Genomic DNA, 26,682 nt, shown 5'->3' on the forward strand with positions numbered 1-26,682 from the left:
GCCTGTGAGTCTGTGACATAGATTCCAATAATCATAGCTCATTGTACATTACGTACATTCCGCGACAACTGCATATTATTAGTGTAGTCGAGAGTCGAGGCGGACACTAAACTGCACGCCGTACAATAATTGTCACATGCAGGAGCATGCGGCAGTTACGAAAGGAAGCCTGTGAGCAGAGCACTGCACACTGCACACGAGCAAATGCAGTTGTATACAGAATGTTAATGTATTCTTCGATAGCTTCAGTGAATAAAACTCGAAATAAGTATAGAGCAAATAAAACTGTATTAATTATAAATTATAAAAGAAACTATATAAAATTGCTGCGTCACCGCCGTGGATAGAAAGAGAAGTGCGCAGATTTCTGCGCAGCGACGCCGGCAAGCCGTCTTAGTAAAACTGCCTTGTGCGCAGCTTTGGTGCGCAGCGACGCCGACAAGCCGCCGTGATACCAATTGGTAAGTGCGCAGCTTTGGTGCGCAGCCGGCGAGTCCAGCGCCCCCAGCCGGCGGCAGGCGGCAGCGATGTCTTGTATAGACACAGAACACACGACACTTTCGTATTTATGTAACTAGAGTCGAATTATACGGGGTGATGTCTGTGATGAATATTCAGAAGTTGTCGGATTATTCAAGGTTCACGAATATCATGTGTTGGTAGCTTTATGTCGTGTGTGGCGTGGTGCGCGTGAGCACGTTCCCAGGCTACGGGCTGTACTTACAAACTTGGAATCATTGTTGAAAATATGTATTACCTAAATGTTTATACCTCCAACATTAATGGTTCATTAAGTTTTGACTGCACGGTTAGTGCGGTGGCTGGGCAACTGGCTGCCGCGCAACGGGTAGCGGGTTCGATTCCCGCACGGAACAACTCTTTGTGTGATCCACAAATTGTTGTTTCGGGTCTGGGTGTCATGTGTATGTGAACTTGTATGTTTGTAAACGCACCCACGACACAGGAGAAAATCCTAGTGTGGGGCAACGTTTTTTTTTAAAAGAAAAAAAAAATAAGTAAGCTGCAGACAATGGCAACCGACAATCAATTCATCCACTTACAGTTCATTTCCATGCAAAAATAAAATAATATTGCAAACAGGCATATAACAGTTTAAACTTAATACAATAAGTACACATTTAACGTTTATTCAAATGAGTTTTTCCCATGAAATTACAATATTTCCCCCCATGGTGGGTAAATTATGTGAATGAAGGCAACTGGGACGAGTCGGCAGCACGCGGCGTGCGGCGCGCCCGTCCCGGCGGCACAACGGCGATGCGACACGGAAACCGCGGGGAAATCGATTCCAACCAATTGGGACATTATTTTGCATGTCATTACTATCATTCTATTTCAAAATTGTACCCTTTGCCCAAAACATAGAGTATACTTTTCCTCGATTCTTCTATTGATGGAAGATAGCACGCGAGAATTGCGGTGCAGGCGACTCGCGGTTTTCTTCATAACAGGTCGGGCAAACATAATAATATTATACTGAAAAGTTGAGTCGTAAACTCGTAACGTACATTCGTAACACTTACATAAAATGCAGGGAAATATCGAACCGAAATATGTCATAAACCACGGGATCACGTGAACTTACATGATAATGTCAACGTTATTTTGAAAAGAAAATGAAAGTTAGTGCGCGTGTTTTCTGTCGAAAACGTCAAGTGTGCATTTTACGGTTTTCTTAATTCAGTTAATTACATAATGTGTCACATAGACAGAATTCCAAAAGAAAAGTACTAAAGTACAGGACCTAATTATAAGTGGTCACTGGAATAAATAAACTACTACTTAATTATTATTTTTTAGATGACGGAATAAACATGATCTTTAATCTCTTATCCTAGCATCAATCTCCATGAAGTAGTCGAACCTATGTAGTGTTGCCCACGCGCAGCTTTACCATGCTCGCTGTATAGGGTTGCCAGCACAACACACACAATAAATATTTAATTGATAAGTAATTTGGTAACTTACTAGATGACCCGGTAAATGTCGTACAGCCACAAAATCAGGTAGTGTCAAGATTTTAGCGACATAAATGTTGGTGGTTCATATCTTATCACATAGAGAGCAATTTATGTGGAGATTTTAAATGAAGTTTCCATTTAACTAGAAACTTACATAACCACACAGGCAATTGTGAGTATCTCAGGTAGATAACATATCATTAACTCGGCTCTCAGGGCTACCATCTGCATCGACGTCCAATTTGGCGAGTGCACGAGACGTGAGCAGGCCAGCCCTACATCGTGTAGGTCAAGTTGAGCGGGCTGGTCGGTGGGCCGGTGTCGGGCGGTCGGGCGCGTCGCTCGAGAAAATCGTCCATTTACGCAAATTACACGCAGCAGTGAAGGTCTCCACTCCCGGCGGCTTTTTCATTACAGACTTTAAGATGCTCTTGAGCCCGTTTACACGGTGCGTTTGTGTGATCGGTGGTAGCAAGGGACGACGTTTATATTGACAGCTTAAGTTACTTGCCTGACAGTATCTGCAGCAAGTGATTCAGACCGGTCAGTAATAAAATCTTTGTGTTATTGAGAGGAACTGAAGCATCAGACAAATGAAACACTCGATTAGTCAAGCGACTGGTACTTAATGTCCAATTCAACATTAAATGGGATCAAAGTGATTGAATAATGCGAAGCTGTTATTGTCCCCGAGTGACTAGGGTATCAGGAACATCGCAGACATTTCTCAAGTGAGTGCTGCCGCCTGGTCGTCGAGCGGTGGTGCGTTGACTCCTGTGCGCTCCTTAATTGGATAATCACATTCACTCCGCACAGAGCCCACTGAGCCGAGCTACCAATGCAACTCGCACGCACATTCCTACGTTTAGCACATAGCTTGGAAGTCAGAACAATAATGAAAAAGTAATTGAAAAATCGACTTTAACACAATGTTAAACATTTTTTTTACGATTTAATGGAAATTCAACATCTCTAAGCATAGTAGTTACGGACCCATGATGTTAATATATGACATCACATTACTGCGCTGCGTCGCGTGCCACGCTGTGCCATTTGCATTGTGAGAAAACTCATATGGATTAGCAACCGCACGCAAGGGGATAGTCTCCTGAGGGTATGGCTGCCTAGTACCTAGCTGGCTTCATACTTAAATGTCAGGAACTCAAAAATATTGTTTGAAGTTGATCAAGTGTCCACTTATTTACAATGTAAGAAAGGAGGTTTAGCAAGAATTTGTAAATGTAAACGTATGTACAAGTGGGTACGATACTACCGATACTACAGGCTACCGAGTGGCCCAACATGGCGGAGGACTGGTCGCCGTGCAGGAGGTATCTGTATCTGGCACGTGTCATCGACCCGGGAAGGGACGCGCCGCCTATCCGCGCGGATCATGTCGAGAGATCGCAGATACTTCAATTGATCCTGTCGCATTCAGACATTGCGCAGGAACACGGCACTTTATGCCTAATTGTGTAACTGCTGGGCTTGCAGGACGCGTGACCGCGACGTACTGCCCACCGAGACAATGATTTGGTGACGGAATTTGAACTAACAACCAAGAAGGCAATATAAATTCTGCTGCATGCATCACTGCAGTATGCAATCATAAAAGAAAATATTTTCCGCACGAGGTAATCGAATCGGCTTCACATTATTGCAGTAATTCGTAAAAGGTCGGCTTTTACGAAATGAGTGTATGGTAATCACACGGTTACTTAGTTAAGAAATGTAATTGGTTGCCCCTTCAACTGGCTTCAACTACACGTTATCTGCATTGAGACAGACAGACAAGTAGATATAAATGTTGTTAGTTGTAATCTAACAATTTCACAATTAGATAAGTAAATTGAAGTGTCTATAAAGCCTATAATCCTGGTTTATAGGACGCCATCGGTTGCCAGATATTTTAATGAAAAACGTGCGGAAACCATTTCAATTTCCCAATGTTCAGGTATCGGTGTCAGCGTCACCGCACCTTAGCGGTGCGAGCAGTACCACAGCCAGTACGGCACTCAGTTTGTAGGCGCCGTTACCGCAAGACACATATACTCGCTTTCAACAGAGTCGGTTAACTCTGCGGTTTCCTCACTGTTCTCAAGTTTAGTCCGTATGTTGACCTGGTGAATTTATAGCTAAATTATCATAACTATAAGTCTAAATGCAATAGTTTTGTCTAGAATAGTTTCACCAGATATTTCAGACAGAGGATGTCCATTGAACCAGTCACGCGTGACAGCGTGACTAGCTGCAGTAGCTGCACTGCAGGCATCAGTTTCACCCAATTCAAATCTCTCTCGGCAGTGTAGTGCCACCGCTCAAATTCCGCACGTACCGGAGTGAGGCGAGTGATGCGATCCGTCAGTAACATCACTCGTCCACTTCAGACCGACATTGATGCAGAGATCTCATCGTCAGCGCACGTCGACACTCACACATTGTTTCAGAACAACGGGCGATATAGAGCTACTCCCAAACTGTCATCGTTTTAAGTAGATCTTGAACTTCATTGCAAAATGATAAGGTTGAATATCTGTTAAACAATTTTAACAAATCGTAATGTCTTGGATGTGCTTTCGTCTCTAGTCTCGACACAGCTAGCTCTGACAAATTAATTGACTTTTCAACGCACGACTTTAGTACTACTTAATTAAAGGACTCGTACTACGGTTACTTGGAAATTGTACATTATATAATTACAAACAACAAGCAGCTGATGTGTCTGATGTTTACTAAACTGATGGATCTACAACAATGGTGTTATTGTTTGCAATTACCAAAGTGTCACCTCCGTTACCTACTTAACATTACAATTTACAATCTGCGTAATATGTTTTGCGGGTTATGGAAGAGCACGGCTTTCTAAGTTCTATGTATTTGAGGTGGTTCAGTTTTGATATGTTGACATGGACCATAGAGGTTTTAAAGTTAAAATGGTCAGCTATGCATTTGCCTGCATTGTGTTCCCCTCTCCAAACAGGCTTACAACAACTAGACTAAACACGCTTCACTCCCGACTTTACTTAAATAGAAGAAAAAATGCCCGACTCTGGTTACCGTCGCTCCTCGGACTTCCACGTACAAATATAAATTGAAAACACAAACATACTGGCAGTAGACTCTAAGACGACGGGGTAGAATTCATTTTGCTGTGTTTACTTTTCATTTTGAAACCATTTCAATAGGGCACCGTGTGGTGATTGATGGCTGTGGTGCAAGTCACAAGTTGCCAGAGATAACTGGAACTGCCTTATATGTAGATGTGTTAATCTTTTTTAATATCAACGCGAGCCATTTGATATTAAATATAAAGATAAATGATCTAATACAAAATCGAATCGATCATTGTGAGAGGTTAATGAATTCGCCACGTGTCCGCAAAGGTCGGCCGTCAACATTAGGATGACATTCACGTCGACTTTATAACAATTAGTTGTTGCGACACGACAAGTTATTAATTTCATTCAACGACCTCTTACGACATCTCGTGACCAATCGATATACAATTCGCATAAACTTTAGCTTGGCTAAACAATTGGATGTACCTGTTTGTATTTATTTATTGCTCGTGAAAGTCTGCCTGTCTGCCAAACATAGATAGTGAAATTAGGTAAAATATGAACTAGTCTCAATTTCCAACTTATGAAATGTGTTCGCCGTCTCGTATAGACTTGAGTATCCATTGAAGGGCGCTGCAGCGGAAGTTCCCCGCCCCCCTCCCGCCCCGCGGCCGCTGCTCTTTATGTGTTCATTGATGAATCGAGTGCACTCAATCAATGGCGCAACACCCAACGCCGGCCGCCCTCACACTGGACACACACTACAGCGTGAACTGCAGAACAACTACGACCAACTAAATCGGACTTGTCTCAAACGTCGAACTATGAAAGCAAAAACTACCTGGTTTAAAATTTTATCAACTTGACCAAAAGCCTTAAGTGAGGGGTTTAAAAATATTTTTTTTCGAATTCGGTTGCTCTGTTGTGGTATTTCTGGTTTAGTGGCATTACACCGGCAGCATCACATCGTGCAGTGTGTACGCACCTTTGTGTGGGAGTGTGAGCTTTAGCAATGCATCGTTAGCACTGTTAGCGGAGAGTGGCGGAGAGTGGCCGAGGAAAGATCGCTCCATATCCATTGATCATGTTTATTTAGGTGAACTATTGCGACACACTTACCTACACTAACTGAGAAGGAACCAAACGTTTCATTTCATTGTCTCAAATTATTGCTCAAGGCAAAGCTGATTATGTTCGTTTAGTCAGGTGTAAAAGTAGACAAAAGGTCGTGGCGATGTGAAGCAGCGAAATAAGGAAGTTATTGAAACAAATTACGCCAATAACTTGTACCTAATGATCTTTACACATTGTCCCATCCTGTTTATAGCTCACTAGATCTGACTTAGGTAATATTACAGCTCAGTGGCTATAAAATAGAACATTAAGAGTACATGGTGTAAACATCAGGTCCACCATATAAACTCCCACACACGCAGATTCAGTCACATCCGTTTGCATGTCCAGCGCCTGCACTGAGGCTTGCATAGCTATCTTTATGACTCGACTGACTGCTATTTCTGAAACCCACGTTAACTATTAACGTTTTATTATTTTACTTTAGAAAGGTGTCCATGGACCTTCAGGTACTCCAGTTGGAATTTATGTACACGAGAATCCTCAGCAACATCGTCATCTGGTGGCAAATTATTTGAGAAAGTGAAGTGAAGTACCAGGCGTGCATGTTATAGAGGAGCATCACGATTTACTTGTACAGCGTAGTAATGTTGACATGAGTGCACGCTGTCTGCTGTCTCCCACGCCCACTACACAGCTAATGTCGTACAGATTGGGTCGCCAGTAATTAGTGTGTAGGACACGTTCGGTAATATGTGTTACAACAAATTAAATCCGAGTCGTTCATGTTCGCCTGGTGAGGTATTACGGTTACAAATGCTTTATGGAGTTGAACCGTACACTCGATTAAGCTCCATACGTTAATGTGATTACTTCAGATTAATGGTTGTAATATTTTTTTATTTTGTCAGTGATTAGCCCTTTGCTTGTAATGGACCATTTTTAATTTCTTAAGCGTTATGTAAACAAATGTCAGCCATCAGAGTATTGCTCACACAAAAGTTGGTCTCGTAACATCGGCCTGCTATAATTCCATACACTTACTGCGAATGCTCGGAGTCCGCGTAACAAACTAACAAACTTGCATCTATTTGATGTAGTTAACTTTGTACTTAGCCAGTTATAATTGTATCAGAAAGTTAGTGGCTCAGTTATTACGGACAATGAGCGAGCACTCTGTACTTTGTTATGCAAATATGAGCCTAAATTAGATGGCTTTGAATTGAACGCCGTTTGCAAATGTAGTAAAAGTTACCCTCGATCTATTATTATTTATTATTTAACTTCTTATGTAAGAACCTTTCATATTTGACCAAAAAAAAAATAGGTGAACGTAGGCTGTAGACGAACAAAAAAGCATTTCGCGTAATCAATTGTAACTCCTCAACAAAAACTATCAAATTGAAACGATCAGCTGTTTTGTTAGTGAGTCTGTGTGACTCGACGTGTGCCAGCTGCGTATATTTTGTACCCGAGTGCACTCCCTGCGGAGGGTAACGTGACGTCACAGACGAGTGAGCACCCCGACCCCGGCACTACTCCTACCGCTCCTGATGTTTTGGTACAATATGGTAACTTACGTATAAGTAGAACATTTTCGACTGAAGGACTGACAAAATGTATTCAGCGAACTTGATGGATTGTCTGGACTCGATACAAATTCAAATTAAAAATAAAGTATTGAGATTCATCATCAGCTGCAACTAGAGAGAAGAAATGAATGTTAATTCACCACGCACGTTCGAACAGCTAATATTTGTTTCAATCAATTCTGTTCAAATCAATTTACACTTCAATTCTGTTTTCTTGACAAAAGGAAACCTGACACCTCTACCTGGTGTTGTTTCCCTGGTACTCGCTACTGCATGTTAAACCGATAACCTATTGCCCTGGTCGTTTAGTAAGCGACGCAGCTATTGTTTTGCAAGTTAATGGCATTAAAATGGTGATTCTGTGCCGCAAACCTACTCTGTGGAGAACTTATGTGATGTGCTTTATTGTAGGCTGTGTTTGTCTACAAATGTATTTTGCGATAATTGAAATTTGATCTGATCGAAATCCATAAAGTGACGCGAAGAACTACTTCAATTAATCCAGTAAGTAAAGCGGCTATTTCTGTCAGCAATGCTTGGATTACCCCCGGGAAGATATTCACCGTGTGTAGAAACAATTGAACTATTCATTGAACACATGCGTTTTTTCCCGCCGCAAGCAGCGCCCGTACTGAGTGCCACACTCCAACACATGTTTTTGTATCTTATTGTCGCCATTTTTTGTAACAAATATTGGCCGAGGAATAATTAAGCTGTTTTTCGACCTTGTAACTAGCAGCATCAGGGTCGTACTGTAGAAATCTAGACCTGTACATGTACAGAACACGAGTGATATAGTTATTAATCCTATTAGACACACACATGTAATTGACAGTCATGCAAAGAAATGCAGCCGTGCTCTACATTTTGTAATCTATCTGGGCTTACTTACTTTTAGGTGCTCGTGATTAATTTCCGATTAAGGTCGAGTTAAGTCGGGTTTAAGCCAATATGTTAATCATATCATCAATGAATACGGTGATAGACACCTCGTTACCCAAAATATCAAACATAAGCCGGCCATAGAGTGAAGTTGTACACAATAATGTAATCTCTGACAGATGAGGACGTTTTATTGTTCGCAGATACGATCGCGAAACTAGAGCGGTGCAGGCGAGCAGGAGCCGCGCTAATTAGAGCTTATTGTCGAGTAATAGATGTGGGAGCATGCGACCGTGCGGCGCACTCCGCCACTCGCACGATCAAAACATCGTCAATCAAGTAAACTAGAGCTTTGACGCGACCCATTTACGAGATGAAGACCATGCACATCTCGGAGTAATTGTGTGAGCTAATATATTCATTGAATGCGAGCGAGTATTGCTTATAAAGGCATTGCCATTTGTCCAGTGTTTACTGGTTACTGCGTTGAAATGAACTAAGGGCAACGAATTGAATACTCGCCGGACGGTACCGCTCTTGAACTATAAAGTGGCGTCATAAATATTAGCCATACAAGGCGGCGCAGGCGCAACGACCCATATCGACGATCGCTTATAGATAGCAGATGAAATGTGGAAAACGTGCGCGCAGCCTTGTCCACGGCCATGTTCAAATTAATAATACAATAATTAATTCTAGCAGATTGTCAACATTTCGTGGTTTATATTCGTAATGACTTGTGTCTGAATTAAGTGTTGCCTTGTACCACAAATGGTAATCACCGGATCGTAATGCTAGTCGCGATGCTGAATTAATTGACATCAATATCGGAGTGTCGCTGCTCGCTGCGTGCTCTCACATAAACGTTGTGTTGAGATGCCATCACTGCACTCTATAATCTAATCAACACGGCGTGTGCTGTTTACAATCACAGTTTTGTTAAATTTCGTTTTGACGTTAACAGTTTTGAACGCCTTGGCCGTTATTGGTCAGTTCATCAAGAATGTGTGTAACGTTACGTGCAGTCTGCAAATGTCCACAGATCGAAGCTGTTCACTTAGAAAGCCGTCGATGTTTTCAACAGTTTTTCACGGCACTAATTGTTAAGAAAGCACCGCGCAGCGCGCAGTGTGGCATTATCTGGTGTCCATCAGCTCTCCACGTCTCGCCGCTGTCAGAGAGAGTGCGAGGAGTTTTCTAATAGTTGTGTTGTGACGGCACACCGGACAGAATTGGAAACGAGACAGATTTCGCGCTAAACGTTGGAGACAGCCGTACTATACACTTACACAGCTACACCGTCGCCACTCGCTGGATAATAGCAGGCACCGGGCCACGTGCACGTGTCCTTCTTGTTTCTCTACCAGTTTTCTCATTATAGGTTAAAGCAGTTACACTTTTTACATAGTGTCATTCAGGGAGGAATTTAGATTTCTATGCAACGTGAATTGGATAGTTAGACTCTTGCAAACGAGTCCTATCGTAACTTACATTTACATTACATAAAAGTACATCTCTATCGTAACTAGGCAGATGTCTGGTAAATATTTATATGAAATGGATTGATTGTTGAATTGCTTTGAGAGCAGTTTGAAGATGTGCCGTGTCGCGTAGTGCGTGTGTGGCGAGAAAGTGCAGCAGTAATTAAATTGGGCGGCTCGTGGTACCGTCAGCGGCAACACACTTAGCACGGAAAGCGGAACATTATTGCGTCACACGCTACAACATCTGCTCACAGTGCAGGGATGTGTACGTAATTGGCTAATTTAAGTAATAACCGAAATATGAAAAGAAAAAATACTTTAAAGATTAAAGAAATCAATACGGATTCTTCTTTTCTAAATGAAGCTTCGTGAGGTGATCTGCACACTACACTGCGTGTCAGCTAAAATGATCATTTTGGTGAAAGTTTAAAATAGACACAATAAATCATCACAGAAATCGACTTTAAGTCATTGCACTGCGTCAGCCCTGCGGATAAGGCCGAGTGAGCAACTCGTCACAATTAGGGAATAGCGAACATTGAGTTCAAAGGGGCAACTGGGTCAGCAGAGCTCTCGACTCCCGGCACTATGGCACCGCCCACTCACATGGGGATTAGCGAGCGTCACGCGTGCACTCCACGGAGCGTTGCGTGACGTGATGATTGACAGGCTTTTGTTTTACTGGGTTCTCGCGCTTCTCACTCGTGATGTCGTGATTCAGATTCGGTGCAGACACTTTACACATGTTGATTTGTTGGTAAAGTAATTAGGATACAATTATTTGCTTTTGGAATCTGCCTAACGGTCACATTAGTAGGAATATGAAATCTGTCAGTTGTGTCTGCTAAGTTAAACGATCCCCCGCCTCATTATACTCAGGTTCATTGTAGCTAAGTGTCTACCTGTCTTACTATTTGGTATACAAACCAAGAACCAATAAGAAGTAGAAACCAAATCCTCGGCAAATGACATAAATGCTCTCAGTGACATCACGAGCAGACTATAACCCGGCACGTAGCAGCCGTATCACTACTCTAAGTACCGTACTCCCGGACACGGTGACGTAACGGCCACGGTCCGGCTGCCGGCGCCGGCGCTGACTCTTTGACCCGCTGACAGCCGTGACGTGCTCCATCACAACGCGAGTAATGAACCAGTACGCGACCGATTCACTTCCATCAACACCATGCACGGCAAGTGATTGAGCAGTCAACGTCACTGTAGGTGGTTAAGGATTGATTTGGTAAATATTATATTATTAAGTGGATCGTTACAAGTAATGTAACTAAAACAGTTGATAAGTAAAGGAACTAAATCAGAGGTAAATCGTACTGGTACCAACGGGACTTCAATACTTGTAGAAAATGACAAAAATCGAGTTAAAGGAGGAATTCTTTTAAAAACCATGAAAGTCTTAAGCAACGAAGCTAGTTGCTAGTTAAGCGCCATGTCGCGGCGATTTCCAATCTAAAATAGTTTGGTAAGTTCATAACAATAAATCGTGGGACGTGCGCACGCGCATGCTCCGGTTGTTAGGCCGATACCTATGACAATAAGTGAGAGCGATGCTGAACTACCATAGACCATAGATAATGAGGAACAAAAGGTTGACTAGCAGCGGTGCGCCGGCGCCGGCTGTCACGAGCGCCTTCGTGCACCACCACGATCTTCTACTTGACATTGAGTTTAAGAAAACATTAATTAATTTAAGTATTTCTAAATTACACATTTATCAATAACGTCTCAAATTGTTATTTCGTCGAGGACAATTGGTGCCTTTGTGAAAAATACCACGTGCGTAAGTTATCAATAAACGCATCAAATCGGTCAGGACAGATTAGGATTTTGGTAATTTGGAGCACAACTTGAAACCATTGTAGATAATTTGTTTGTTAATTTTAAATTATGATACTCCCTTTTGTTTGCACTTCTGAACCCTCGTTTCTCATTGCAAGCATAATAAATGTCAGTAATTCGTCAGTCGGAGTTAGCGCTCGGAGCGTCGCCGCCCAAAATGGCGCGGACGGCCATTGCGGCAGCGATAAGCGGATAAACTCAACATTACCGTATTCAGGGCGCGCGTAGAAAGCTGCCCAATACACCGCTACATTAGAATAGGACTCTCGCCTTTATCCACCGATGTATAGAGTGCCGCTGGACAGCGCGCCCAGTTCCGTAACAAGATCCAATTCCGCTCGAAATGGGCGCAGCGCTACGTTACTTACGTAAGCGTCCTTTTTAAGTTTAATTGCAGTAAATGCACTCGTTTGTCGCAAATTGTGGAAGTTGTCACAGCGTGCGTGCACTGTGCCCGTTCCCACACTGCCTGGTGAGCCTGCTAGTCGACCAGTTTGAGAGTTCATAGTTACAGCACACTCGGAAAATGTGGACCTTTATGAGTTCACGTCATTTGATACTCTATACACTGAGATCCGTTATCTTCTGTTGACTGACATGGATGTGTTATTCCAATTTGTTGTACTTTCTTTATACATAATATTATGACTTGACTGGATTACTTAGACCGACTAACTTAGTTACCTAATATCTAAGTCGCATGACTCACTGGGCAGTGTGCAGTAAGTATTGTTCCATTGTCGGGTAAATAGCTGCACGATTATCTAACATTATCTGAAACAGTGGCGAGGTCGCATTCCGAGAAGGGCTCTGCTGGCCTCGACTGGCCATAGCGGGGCAGATAGTAAGCGTGGCTGCGCGGGCGCAGCGCGGCGGTCACTAGCACGTGCTACAACTATACTTCACTGGTCGCTACACGTTACTTAAACTGTGTAATGTAATCGACCTCTGCTCCTAATGCGTCCATTGTTTACGCTACAAAAAGGGCTTATTATGCTGTTGGCGGCTTTTAAGGCAATGATTGAAAAGTGGAACAACTGATATAATTTCGTGATAAGTAAGTGACAAATTACTTGTCGTCTGTCACGACACCAGCCTCCACAACACAAGGACCTCTACAAGGATTCCTCGAGGTGCCTTGAGTCAGTCTCTGTATCAGTGGTACTCTCTCACTTGCCCCATATTCCACATAATAGTAATTTCTCGCCAAGTGGGGCAGCAGTATTATAGCTCGGAGCACTTTCCCGCCGTGTGTCTGTGTGTCTGTGTCTAATGCCTAATGGATCGCGTGGTGGAAATCTCCTTACTGTCGGATCAACGCTCACTGTGTGAGGAACTGTAAACTATATTCAGTATATAAACTGTGTGGATACTAAGTAATTAATAAAATAAGTACTCACCAATTTCTTAAACTAATGTCTGTCTCATCCTACAACCCACGGTGAACTGAAACAAACAGACGAAGTACGTTACAATATTGTCTCATTAACGTGTATATACTAAAACTACAAGTTTATAAATAGGAAGAATGTTTGTTTTGATTGCAGCAGCAAGGTGCGCGGTGTTCCGGGGCGGGTGACCCACCCACCGCCGGGCGGCCGGGCGCGGCGCCGCGACGTGAATCAAACCAGAGCCGCAGCTTTCTCCGGTCAATGGCTGCGGCAGATATTTCGCTAACCACTAATGCCACTGCCGATATCGTTTACACTGATAATGTTGTGTACCGTCAGCACAGTTATTCAGGCAGGTAAGGAAATAGAAATTGACTCAGTGCAGAGACAGTAGGTAGCTATTGTTACGCATAGTGGCCTGTGTTGCTCTACGTTGTTACACTAAGTTTTTAACAAAGCCATATCTTTTGTATTATAATCATTGCATTGGTCAGCTCAGTAACCAACCTTATTAACTGTCTCTGTACTGAAACAATCATTTTCTTACCTGCATACCAAACAAGTGTGCTGACTGTACACACCGTCACGACCCTGCTCCGCTAACTGTTTGCACGCCGCCGTACATAACTCAAGTCAAGATTGTTTTACTTCACTTTAATACTATTTGTTTATAAACGCTAAGGAAAGTCAAGGTTAGCTACTTAGCTTACACTTAGCATAGCTTATTCGACACCTGTTGAGCCATTAACATGAAGCGTAGAAAGGCTCGGTGGGGAAAATTCAGTATGCACGGGCACTAATTCGTTGTAAACGAGTGACGTCACCGTGCACAAATTCAGCGCAATCATTCAAATCGCGGTGTTGTAGTGAATAGTAACTAAAAGTTAGTTTCAACACTTGTTGCACCCGCCATTCATTTGTTTTGAGTAAGTGTTAAAGTAAAATAATAATGCTAGCTCCTCCAGTGTGCTGCGCTCCTGGTACGTTGGCTAGACGCTAGATGTAACTGCGTCGTGAGTTCGCTTCCTCATCGGATTACAGACTGGCCCAACCGGGAAACATACAGGATTATGGAAATGTTTATTGCAATCGGAAAACTCGAATAGTCTCGATACTTAACTGTTAGATAACGAATCGATTGCTCGCTACGACCCGAGCGTTTCCGATCTCCTCCAGTTAATTATAATTATTTATTCGTTGGACGACCGATTTGTGTCCAGGATTATTCCATTAAATTAATTAAGGGTAATTTTTCACGAGATTTATCAAAGTCTTAGATTCTTACATAAATCTGCAAGGAACTAATATTTGTCAGACTGTCGTTAATAAAATTACCATTATTAATATATATTAATAAATGTCTGCTTTCTAGAATTCAATCAGAATTTGATGTTTTGAAGTAATGTTAAGTAACACCTTACGTGTGTCCAGTACCATTAATCAATTATTTAATCAATACGATATGCGGAACTTGTTGACTTGAGATACATGTACGCACGTAGTAAACTATGTGAAAGGATATTTTTATTTTTACTGAACAAAACCTAAAAACAAAAAGCGTACTTAAATAAGTAGGTACGTAAGTAGATAATGGCACTTTCCATTTAATTTGCACAAAATAACAAAAGTTGACATTAATATTCCCACTCGGCACTTTAAAAAAATTTCCAAAACGATGGAATACCCATTACATCAAAGAGCCAATTTTTCAGTCGAAATCCTTTAGTTCAGCTTTCTACCATTTACTTTCTTCCGTCACCTGTGCGCCTAGTACTCGGAGACACAAGTGCTGACAAACAGTAGACGCGACACATTAGCGGCGACACATTACACCATCTTGAATACATAAACAAACTAAATATGAATATTTAAACAGTAATTTGCATAGTGATCGGTCGGAAGCTGTGATAAATGTGGAGTGACCCGACCGCGGCGCGCGCGCACCAGACAAATAACTAAACAAACAGGCGCGTGCGCACTGTCACGCACGACACGACGAGTGTTTGTACTGCGGTGTAGCGGCCAGTGTTTGCTCATTGGTCATTAGTGACGGGTCAATCAATAACTGCAGCTCGTTTACCGTAAATCAGTTTTCGAGTAGATAGCTAAACAATAGTCTGAAGAGTGTAATTACACATCAATAAAATTATGATTTATTAATTTAGCTGAGGTGATTTAGATATCATTTTAGTTTAGGAGGTTGTCTAGTAAATTATTAACCATCCAGAATACATTTCAAATAGAATTATTAAATCTACTATATATGTAGAAGCAATAAAGAGCTATAAAATACATTTTCTAAAGAACTTGTGCTGAAAATCCTCAATGTGCAAAAGTTCAATAACTCCAAGTTACTGGGATGTAGTGCACGATATAGTTTGTCTGTGAACGGTAAATATATAGTACGATGGACACTGGTTCGCCGGTACACTGGTACAATCACCGATAGCGGTGCTCGCCTTGACCGTGACGCGCGTCGAGAGTGAAACCGTTGTACAGTCGCGGCCGCCCGCCGCCGGCACTCGCACTGCACCGCACTGTACCGTTCCACCGGTGTTCGATGATCCGATCACTACATGTGCGTTACTTGCAAACTGCAATATGCACCGATGTCAAGTGATACACATATTATTCTAAATACCTGATTTAATTTGCTAATCCAATAACACATTTAGATAACGATGTACCGATAAATAAAAAGACTTCATTGCAGCAATCCTTGAATTTAGCAATAGTCATAAGTTTTAACGAGTCTCTCGTGTGATGACCAGCACATCCACAGGGCCAGTAATTGCACTCGGCTCCAATTAGCACGCGACACGCAGCTCCGCGAGATAACATCAAGAGCTTCAATAACAGTCAAGTACTTACTTTTGTAAAACTGAATTTAACGTGATCCACATTCACCTTGCGAATAACTTAGATATTTGCGTAATTCTCATTAATAACTGCATAACAAAATCAATTAATATTGATGAGAAAGAAAGCACCAATTCAATTTAACATAAAGAAAAAGTAAACGATTGTGTAATAAGGAGGAAGTGTCCAAACAAACGCGAGACACCCCACTTAGATAGTGACAACACGAACATGGATAAAGCGATTAATCCAATATTTGGTTAATGGAGGGGATGCCCAACACGAGGGTCACATGTAAGTAGTAAGTGTTGCCGGGGGCAGTGCAACAGGTGAGATCATAACACGCAATTATTGTAAGCCGACAGCTACGCCTGGACAGGAGATTACGATCGACCGAGCAGGTGACGCGGCTAATGATGGATGGTCCAACCGAACAGCTCTGATTAGTCGGTTTTCACAAGAATCGTCCCCCATTGGTCCATGATTGATGGTATTCTGACTTCTCTATTGTGTCAACTTGCTCCCGCTTATTAAGTTTACTTTTTTATTGATTGAATTTGAATACGGTTTTATTCTTTAGTGTAGTAGTTATATCTACGGTTAAGAAGGGATTTGGAACTCTCAATCTAAAAATATGAGAGTCTTTTGTATTTTTTTTACCAGTGCTACTACTGCAGATCAATGATGTCTTCAAACTGCAAGCCAAACAAGACTATGTATAAGTAGTACTACATAGGACTATGTATTTAAACATACGTAAAGTAGGTGTCCGTAGACTGTGCGTCGTGCACATTCGGTAAGCAGCACATAATGCGTGTCACGCTTTGTATTCTTGGCCATTGGACGCGAAATGACCATACATTACCATACGCGGCATATTAATGGCGCGCATTGAATACAATACACACACTAACTAACTCACTACACCGCGCTGTAGTGAGCAACGACCTCACCACATCGGGCGCTCCAACCGCAAACACTTTGACAAATTGTTACTTATACTTGCCCAAAAAGATTATGTTGACAAAGACACGGTCAAAGGTACACAGGGTGACGCATGGAGATAGATCGTGGGGGGAGGTTAATCCCTTACCTTTACAATAAATAAGACAATAAAGGAGCTCAATGTAGACAGCTACTGGGTTTGTGTGCGACATACGAGAGTTGGATCTGCAAGGTACTAGGACCACATAAACATGCAGCATAATGTAATTACTTCCTATTCCATTATGACAGCGTGGAACGTCAAGCGATGTCGTAACTCACATGATCAGTATTGGTAAATTTCTATAGAAACCACATTAATTGACCCTCAAGGTCTCCGCGCCGTACAATCGCATCTCTTTCGACTTGACGTATTGCTGCAGCAGGTACACTTTCCCCACACGTGGTATGATGACTTGATGAATTTGCTAAACATACAATCATTAGATCACATACGCACTCTTGTACATAATGATGACAAGCAAAGGAAACATGCGATAATTTTATTGAGAAATGCCTATTACAACGAGGTGAAGTTATACATAGAATGGAGTTGGAGTTGTACCAGTCTAATTTGATAACTTGGAAGTTAACTATAGATCAACCGATATATTAGTGAGCAAATACGTAAATACGATCGAGAACAGCACAGACAAGAATTAAGAATGTAGAAAGACCGAGGACAACTTTACAAATAAATGCATAAAACTGCACAAGAACATACGCACAATGATGACGTGATGTGCATTAAACATGTTAAGTTTATCCTGCTACAAGTTTACGACTAGATAAAGGTATTTCCCCAATCACAAGATATCGTGTGACTCATTAGGAAATACTTTTAAGACTTTCCAAGAGAGAGCGACTATCCTGCCTAAAATAAAATAGTGAACAGGGATAAATACGGCAATGTAATGAATATAAACATAACATGAACATCGGCGTATGTTGTGAATGCATGTATGGCGTGTGTGTGTCAGTGACAATATAACAAAATCAACAATGCGCCACCTGACTGTCTAGCAGATCGTACAGAACACTGCTGGAATCGGGAATGTTCACACTTTACCTAAATAATGCTCACATTTTGTTTATTCAGTGGAATAACTTATAGAACTCAGTTTATTATGCACTTTTTTGAGGGTAGAAAATCATCCAACGTCTTCTTTCGCTTTGATTGAGGCAAGAGAGAGTGCCAGACTTACTGACTAAAAACCACCCCGTTCCCACTCGTGCTTTGAGCCGGACCCGATACGTTATCCGCAGTTCCGGATGCTTACAAGTACTTGATGAAGGCTTTTGTAAGATCTTAAGGCTACTGACTACCTGTAGTTAGTGAATCAATACCTAATGCCCCTTCCACATGCCTCCGAGTGTCTTGAGATTTTAAAGCTGACCTTACATTCACAGCACAACAAGGGTAACTTAACCGCAAAATTCTACGTTAAAATACTTAGTCATAATACCTATGTAATTAATTTAAAAGCTCTTCGTGAAGCTTAGAGCTTGCAGCTCGACCTAGCCACTACACGCCCGTCACCTCTCGGCCGCGTCTCGTGTGCTCCGCGCACTTTCCCAAGTACCACGAGCCCCGATAATGGCGGCCGTCAAGGGCGCCACCGTCGCTAATAAGGTTAATTAATCTCTGAAATGCTCGCAGTAACGCCATATTGGAAGCTGTTGCGAAATTATTGGACACAAGAATGCGCTGCACGGACAATCGTGACAATATTCGATATATCGACCAGTGCTTTACTACATAATTACATTTTATTTTATTGCATTCGTAGACAAAAATGGAGGAACCTTCAACTTTCAATATTAATGTTGTTTTCGCTACGAAGTTATGATAAATTAATTTTAATTAACTTTGAATTTACATAAGATGTTTTATGGACCTAATACAAGGACAGCACAATTACATCACGTAGGAGTTTAACTAAGTCAATAACTAGCTGACACTAGTAGAGTAGCCACTGTGTAGAGCACTTGTTGTATTCATTTATTCAGTTTATGTAATCGTCATGAAAATGGAAAACGTAACGAATGCGCGTGCGCAGGCGAGCTTGTCCTAGTATTGTCTCATTTTGGAACAATTCACTGTAACCAGCCAGTGGTCACTGTCGATCCATATTATGTAAAAGTGAACTAAACCACTTATTTAATGTAACACCACAAAAACTAAACGAAATATATAATCAAGCAGTTAGTTCCAATGGACAATCCGAACCAAACAAGTTGGAAGGACTTCTATGTGAGTACTCGTATATTTTCATTGTTTTCCTCAAAGGCAAGAAGATATTTAATGTTTACTTAGTTCTATTGTGGTGGCTTTTATCAAACCAGTACTTGACTAACTAGGTCCTGGGGACGTACCTAAGTGCTAGCTCTCTTAGTCATTAGGAATTAGGTACCCTTTTGATGATTTCATACTAACTGCCTAATGCCTATTTGGTGTGAAACACAGACGCGAGCGCATAAAACTACCCTAAAATGTCAAAGATGTTTATTAAATTTTTAACTTTATAGGAAAAATATATGATCGAAAATGTATTGACGATGGGGATAGCGTGACGTGCTGTCTGTTGTATATTATCACTGCAGTAGGTATGTTTATTTACATAGCTGTCTACCGCTGTCTCGAGTGAGTGACCGGCCGATGAGGAAACACTAACATTTCACGTTTCACTACAACTGCTCGCAATTAAAATTTAACCCAAAAAACGTGAGGAAGAACCGAAATAACTCGCGTAAAATATGTAACGCGGTGGAAACCACTGAAACGTTTACATAACTGGACACACATACATACATTATCTGCTCTGCTGTCTGTAGCACACGTAACTTGGCCCGCTATATATTTGCTAGCATAGTTCATACTTGGTTTATGATACAATTAATTCAGTTGTGCTACAACCTTGTCCTTCAGCACAATAAGCTTTTTGGACCTCAAAGTGACAGAACCCTTATGAAACTCCTCGCCTGGGCAGGCTCCACTGCTGTCTCCTTTACAAAAGAAGAGTTTGCCATAATATACATGCTGTGCAGGATTGATTTATCCATTGATTTATAAATAGTCAGTCAGTCAAGACAAGATCTGGTCTAATACATAGTCTAATACATTGATTAGTTTGTTCATACTGTATATTTGAACACAAATGTATGTATTTTGTGATCATTTTAATTTTACAATTTAAATAAAACTAAATCGCAGCGTGCAGTAGTTACTCCTGAAGATAGTAACCTAGATAGCAAAACGAATGGAAAATTATAAAACAAATGAAATAAAATATTATTACTTTCGAAAGTTATGACTAGCCTAGTACCAGGAGTACAGCCTCGTCAGGAGGTATAACTGATAGAAATAACTTTAAACAAGCGTTAGTTTATATTACGACAATTATATCTAGGTTTTTTACCTACACACCTACACACCTAGGCAAGTAATACATAATATAGACTCATCATATACACAACTAGAGCGTTTAGGCGGCAATAAGTGGTAATCAAAGCGAGCAGCTCATGTAATTAGCTTACGGTAAGTGAAGTACACGCCTGCCTACTATCTGCACAATATTTACTGGCTACTGGTTACTGAGCTAATTGTGCCATGATTGGCGTTACGGCCACAACTGGTAGTTTTTCATTTTTCGTAATTAATTAGCAAAGAGTCGGTACGGCTGTCGCGCGCGCACCTAACTAGATTACGCCTGCTACTAATCGCCGACGAATTAATTACTTGATTGCCTATTTTGCATAATAAATAGGTTAGTAATCAATAAACAATTTCTTGCTTAATTTCATAATTGATTATCTTTCAATGTTAATTATCTGTTGTTGTACAATTTGTATCAACATCGCTTGGTGTTATGTAGGCTTCTACATACAAGTACTCACTTTTAAATAGAAGACGACATTGTGGCAGATTGATTTGTGAAGATATTCGAGTATGTGGAGATTCAGATGTGGCTGCCCAGCATCGTAATTAAACAGTCGTAGTAATGATGCGTCAGTGAGTGAGTGCGTCCACGTAACAACGTAAATAAGAAACCAGTGTCGCGTCATGATTGGCTGCTTTCTTCTCGTTACTGTCCGAATTTCATGCTCTATGCTCACAATTTCTATGTCTGCGCGGGCGCATTCTAACTTTTTGTTCGGTGTTTATAAACAAAGGTGGTGGACGGTGAAATTTGTGGCTGAAATTGTCTCGTTATGTATAGGTTCGAGTACCGAGTCGGTCAGGCGGCCCCGCCATCACCAATGCGGGCGCAAATAGAGCGCGGAAATTATTTGAATTTAAACCGAACTATTACAATGCTCCATTTGTATTGAATCAAAATTCAATTTCCCTTTTTAGAATAGTGCTCCAATATTGTCGATGGTCACTTTGATTGAATTCATCATCGAAATGTGTTAGCCAGCTTTAACAGTTCGGTACGGTAGTAGTCCTAACTATAATGCAAATCAATTGTTATCTTATATTGTATAGGCTAGGTTCCAATTTGCGTATCTACAATCTGACCACAAATAAATATTATACGAGTAGTTTAACAAAGCTATCGTGGGAACACACAGACTAACAAGCAAACATACACAAACACATAAATTCGTTACATGGACAGTTTAGAGTACAAGTGGACCGGTGTAACGAGCCGACATAATCGATACACTACGGTCTAGTATCGATATGAATCGAGTTAGTGTCCGATACGTGTGGCGAATGATACTGTCCTGAGAAAGAAATCGTTCGAATTGCATGACAACTATATGTCAATGTACTAATTACTAGGGTTGTCAAATGTCACTAATATACATATTTTGTAATACTGTGTGGCGAATTCATTTTCAACGTCTATTATTTCGATATCACACTGGACAAGGAATGGGCTCGCTGTTCGCTTTCGAAATCGCAATGTTTCTGATTTTTGTAGCAATTACTTGTAATAACTCAATCAAAACATTACATTGTTATCAATTTGATATACCTTCATATCAAAGTATTGTGTAACAGAGCTTACAGAGCCATGATCTCGCACACAGCCTCTCCCCAGGTGGCAACCCTACACGTTAGTCGCAGTCTCGTTACCTTACTCGATTGTTTCGCTATCCAACAATCGGTACTCGATAGTATTCGATTCATCACGGCTGTCGACTATTACCGATTATGTTCTCCGTCGGATCGCGTCCGAGTTGAGAAATGTTAATTAAGTATAATGCGCGTGTCGTGTGGGTGTTGCACATTTACAAAAATAACAACGATATTCAATTACTAACATTGCGCTTGTGAAATCTATTCGTATTGATTTAATCGACCGTTTACTTGTACATATGTCACGCCCTTATTTTCGGCATTCGTGGCTTGTTCAATGCGATTTTGAAATCCATCACGATAATTTAGGCAATAAATGAAGAGAAGTAGAGTTACATCCTTCGTTAAATATACACATTAACATATCACATTAACTAAATACATACAAAATTTCTTCAAATTTGCCCCAGGCTCCTGCCACATTGTAGGAAGTGTTTTTATTAGTAATGTAACACCACTAACCCCCAGTCACCTAGGTATAATGTCTGCATTCTACTCGTTCAATACAGAGCCGTGATTGTAGCAGCACAATGCGGCGCCGGTGGACAATACTTTAATTATTTCTCAAAGAACACGATTCCAATCCGGTTTCACTACTGTACTGTAGCCAACCGATTGTTGCTACTTGTACGTGCCGACTTACTTTGTTTCTATGTATAGTAGATCGATAATTTGATAAGATTTCTAACGATTACTAAATATAATCACTGATTTCCTCTGCTTTGAACTTTATCAAAATAATCCCGAAGTTTATCTTGCAGACTATCTCAAACTTGTTTGTTTATCAGTTATGAACTCATACAAAACCAGAATGCACTAGATACTTTAATGCAGAAAGTACCAGGCGGCCAGAAAGTGTAGAAGATATTTGTTTCGCCGCCCGATGCATCATTGCAACTTTCTTGATAACGTATCAAAGTATACGACCCTAATTACTTTATTATCTGTCTTACAATATAACTGTGGCTTTATAAATATATCAAGTTTGAATATATTGTTTATAAATATTAATTAATTAATTATGCCCACGTATAAACATACACAAAGGTGTTGAATGATTGATGGCCGATGACGTGTCCACATTAAACAGTCGGTCAATGAAAATGCTATTTTTATAATTATTATGCGATGATTGTGTTTTATTTATAAAACAACGCCACAATGTCATAATCTGAGGGGTCAAGCAGAGGTGTACAATAATACATTCGGTTAGTATTCGACAGTTGCGAATGTGGGAGTGCATTGTTGGTAGTTCAGTAAGTAGCCAATACGAAGGTTTCATCACTCTGACCAGTAAGTTAAAGAAATTCGCGAGTGTGTGACTGTGGCGGGTTACTCAATGGCTGTAACACGAGTGCGCTTGTTAATACATTTCGACAGTAAATCTATCAGTATTGTCGACGGCCATTGTTTCTATATTATTTAGTGGCACGAGTAGCTCACGAGGCCTTCAGGTCGTACAATACAATCAATTGTACCCGCGCCCGGAGCGCCTTGCTTAGCATAAGCTCCTTGGCTTTATATGTGCCTGGTACAAAGTCCAATTTTTAATCCTGTAACAAGTCGAGCGATTGTTTCAAGCAAGCCATTCAATTATTATTTGATTTCAACTCTTCAGTATTGCTTTCCTTATTTTATCAAATGTTATCAGTCTCATCTCAGTGCAACGTGTGTAAGATGCAGTGAGAGTGAGATGTGTATAACTGCAACGTGCACTTACTGCAGAATCTGTTATCTTATCAGCTGTGGGTACTTGCAGTGCTGTGGCTATTAACTTCGCATAATTATATTTACCTCACGTGCTTACATTTAGAAAGAGATCGATTTCTTAAACGTCATTACTTCTACTAGATATTGTAAGAAGTGTGGTAGTGTAGTTTTGTTTGATAATACGTCAAATTATCAAATGTTTGGTGTAGGACAGCTACAACCTACTTACATTACATTATCTTATCAATGGTATCAATAATTGCAATCAGCTAAACGCCTAGGATTTGCCGTTAGTTGCTTTCTCATTAATTGAACTGACAACTTGAAGTGTTAAACAAAAAGTGAAAAATAAAGCAATCGAGACATTGGCGACACTTCGTCTGGCAGCGCAGACGTGCCAGATGACCTGCAGCTGCCGGCTGCGCATGCGCATGATGTGAGAACCGATGCACTGACAATGTGGAACATCCTGTAGCGTACCTATATCTAAGTATAACAACATCCAATATGACGTAGATCAAATATTTGCATAATTATCAAAACGGTGACGTAAAAGACGAAAATAAACGCCATTGCTGTAGTTTTATCAGACAGTAAACAAAAAGATATAAATATACTGGTGTACAAGTTAAACAAGCGGCTAATGTCCGAAGAATCGAGATACAATCGTTAACTACCACAATGGAGGCCCAAATGTAGACCAAGTCACTGAGCATACACAAGTCAATCCGCGTGTGTTTACTACGCATGCGTATTCGTTATCGGCGCGTGCGTCACTCCCCGCCACAACTGACTGGATATTAACTCTGATAACAGCGCTTATCAGCTGCACTCGTAATCTGCTTTCTTATACTGTTTACTGGAATTTCTTCAACTTTCACAATTTTTCCAGCAAAAGCCTAATTTCTATTTTATATTTTTAATATCCACATTGCAATGACGTCACAATCATACACTGAATTTGCCGTACTGTGCACCTCTGCCTACCCCTTCGGGGATAAAAGGCGTGACGTCATACACTGAAATTATGGTATTGTACGTTGTAATCTCAGTCAGATCTATCTTCCACTATCCTATTCTGATTATAGAGTTGCCTGTCTAGTAAATCATGCGTCCCACGCCACGTTTTCCGGTTCGCGGTCGGCATTTGAACCTCTCTTCCTCACCGGATACGTCGGTGAGAGTACCAGGCTCCCAGTAAATGAAGGAGGTGATTTGAGTTGTCTTTAGATACCAACAAAACGTCAGTATTGGAACGATAGCCTGATTTGAGACCCGGAAAAGATCAAAGTTGAAGGTCACGATAAAGAAAGATCATTATAACCAACGTCAGTGTATGTTCTGTTGTTGTTATCATTGTCATCAAAAGGCCAAAGAAACATGAAACAAATCATTCAGATAAAAATTGGAAGTTTTTGGAAATCATGCGATGTGTGGCGCGATGTGTTTAATTTCCTATAATCTTGTGCTGCATTAAATTGTTATCTATAGGGTTATTAATGCGGCTATAAAAGTCTTATGGCATCATAATATAACTGAATCAGCATGCTAAGGTATCGCCTGCACTTATTCACAAAAACATTAAAATATTGAGGCTCTGTCACAGAATAAGAAATAGTACATAGCCCTGTATATCCTGTGTTTGTTTCAATCCTTAGTAAAACTCCTACTACACCCTGCTCTCCTAATACTTTTGCACTGAAAGTTACATATTGTGCAATATTTTCTCCCTTAAGTCTAATTCATTAAAACTAATTATCAATAATTTATTATAATATCTTGTTCAAGTTTGATTTCAAAAATTAAGGATAATAAAAAACTAGGTACGACATGATAATTTACAGATATTCTCCAAAGTGGGACAGTGGACACAATCTATGCTTGTTATCAAACAAAATGCTCAGAATTTTCCGACGAATTAATTGTGCCGTGGTATAATGACCGCGTATCTGTAATCACAACCAATTGTCTAGCTATATTGGAGATATTAAGAAATAAGATAAATTGTATTTAGATGTGTAGTACTTTCTTCAATAATTTACCTATGCTTACTGTAAGTATCCCCGTCAAATATTTGGAACTTTAAAAATATCTGAATGAATCAAACAATAGCTACTTAAGTTAAACCTGTTTGGTAAAAAATATCAAACTATAACTATATGGCAAATTAAGAATGAAATAAAAAATGCTCACCGTAAATAAGTAACGAGATAAATCTAGTTGTACTATAGGATTCGTTGTAAATACACGTACACGTAGGAACACATCACTAACCACCGAGTAGTGTTAACAGCGCGAGTTCACACTGACGTTCTATTTGTGATCATCCCTCGGACGATATAAATATTGCGGGATGTAACGTGTGGCGCGGTACTGGGCCGGCGGCGGCGCGGCGCGCACTGGGCGCCCGCCCCCGGTCCGTGCCGTACCGGCGCTCCTCCGGCCCGTACTACGACATCTGGGAAAGTGGACGCCGCCATGCAGGACCTAACCAGCAGAAGGTCAAGTTCAGATACAATTTAAGGCCAGACATTCAGGTTACGACGCCGGCTGCATATCAATCGCCGCGCCCTTTATGTCGCCCTGGTAATTTACTTACAACTCTCATTGTAGAGCATTTCAATTGCCTTCATTAGCAGTGACTGGCGACACATTGATTGACCCGTGCGCCTGTCAGCGTCGTCACGATTTCTTGAAAGCTTTACAATTATCATGGCAA

The 26,682-nt window shown here is 40.9% G+C and overlaps 1 protein-coding gene across 2 annotated transcripts in view; it reads right to left on the reverse strand.

Annotated features, from left to right (window-relative positions):
* The window catches only part of LOC118270884 (GAS2-like protein 3), a 57,299-nt gene that overhangs the window by 12,096 nt on the left and 18,521 nt on the right, over nucleotides 1-26,682 (reverse strand). Inside the window, exons 1-2 of one of the 2 annotated variants that reach the window (XM_035586659.2) lie at nucleotides 26,157-26,378; nucleotides 13,331-13,376 (exon numbers count right to left, since the gene is read on the reverse strand). The gene's annotated coding sequence lies outside the window, so the exon portion shown is untranslated. Of the gene's footprint in view, nucleotides 1-13,330; nucleotides 13,377-26,156; nucleotides 26,379-26,682 lie in introns of those variants that run through there. The other variant, XM_035586658.2, reaches the window with a different exon arrangement.

The sequence above is a fragment of the Spodoptera frugiperda genome, chromosome 9 (assembly GCF_023101765.2).
Source record: "Spodoptera frugiperda isolate SF20-4 chromosome 9, AGI-APGP_CSIRO_Sfru_2.0, whole genome shotgun sequence".
NCBI lineage: Eukaryota > Metazoa > Arthropoda > Insecta > Lepidoptera > Noctuidae > Spodoptera > Spodoptera frugiperda.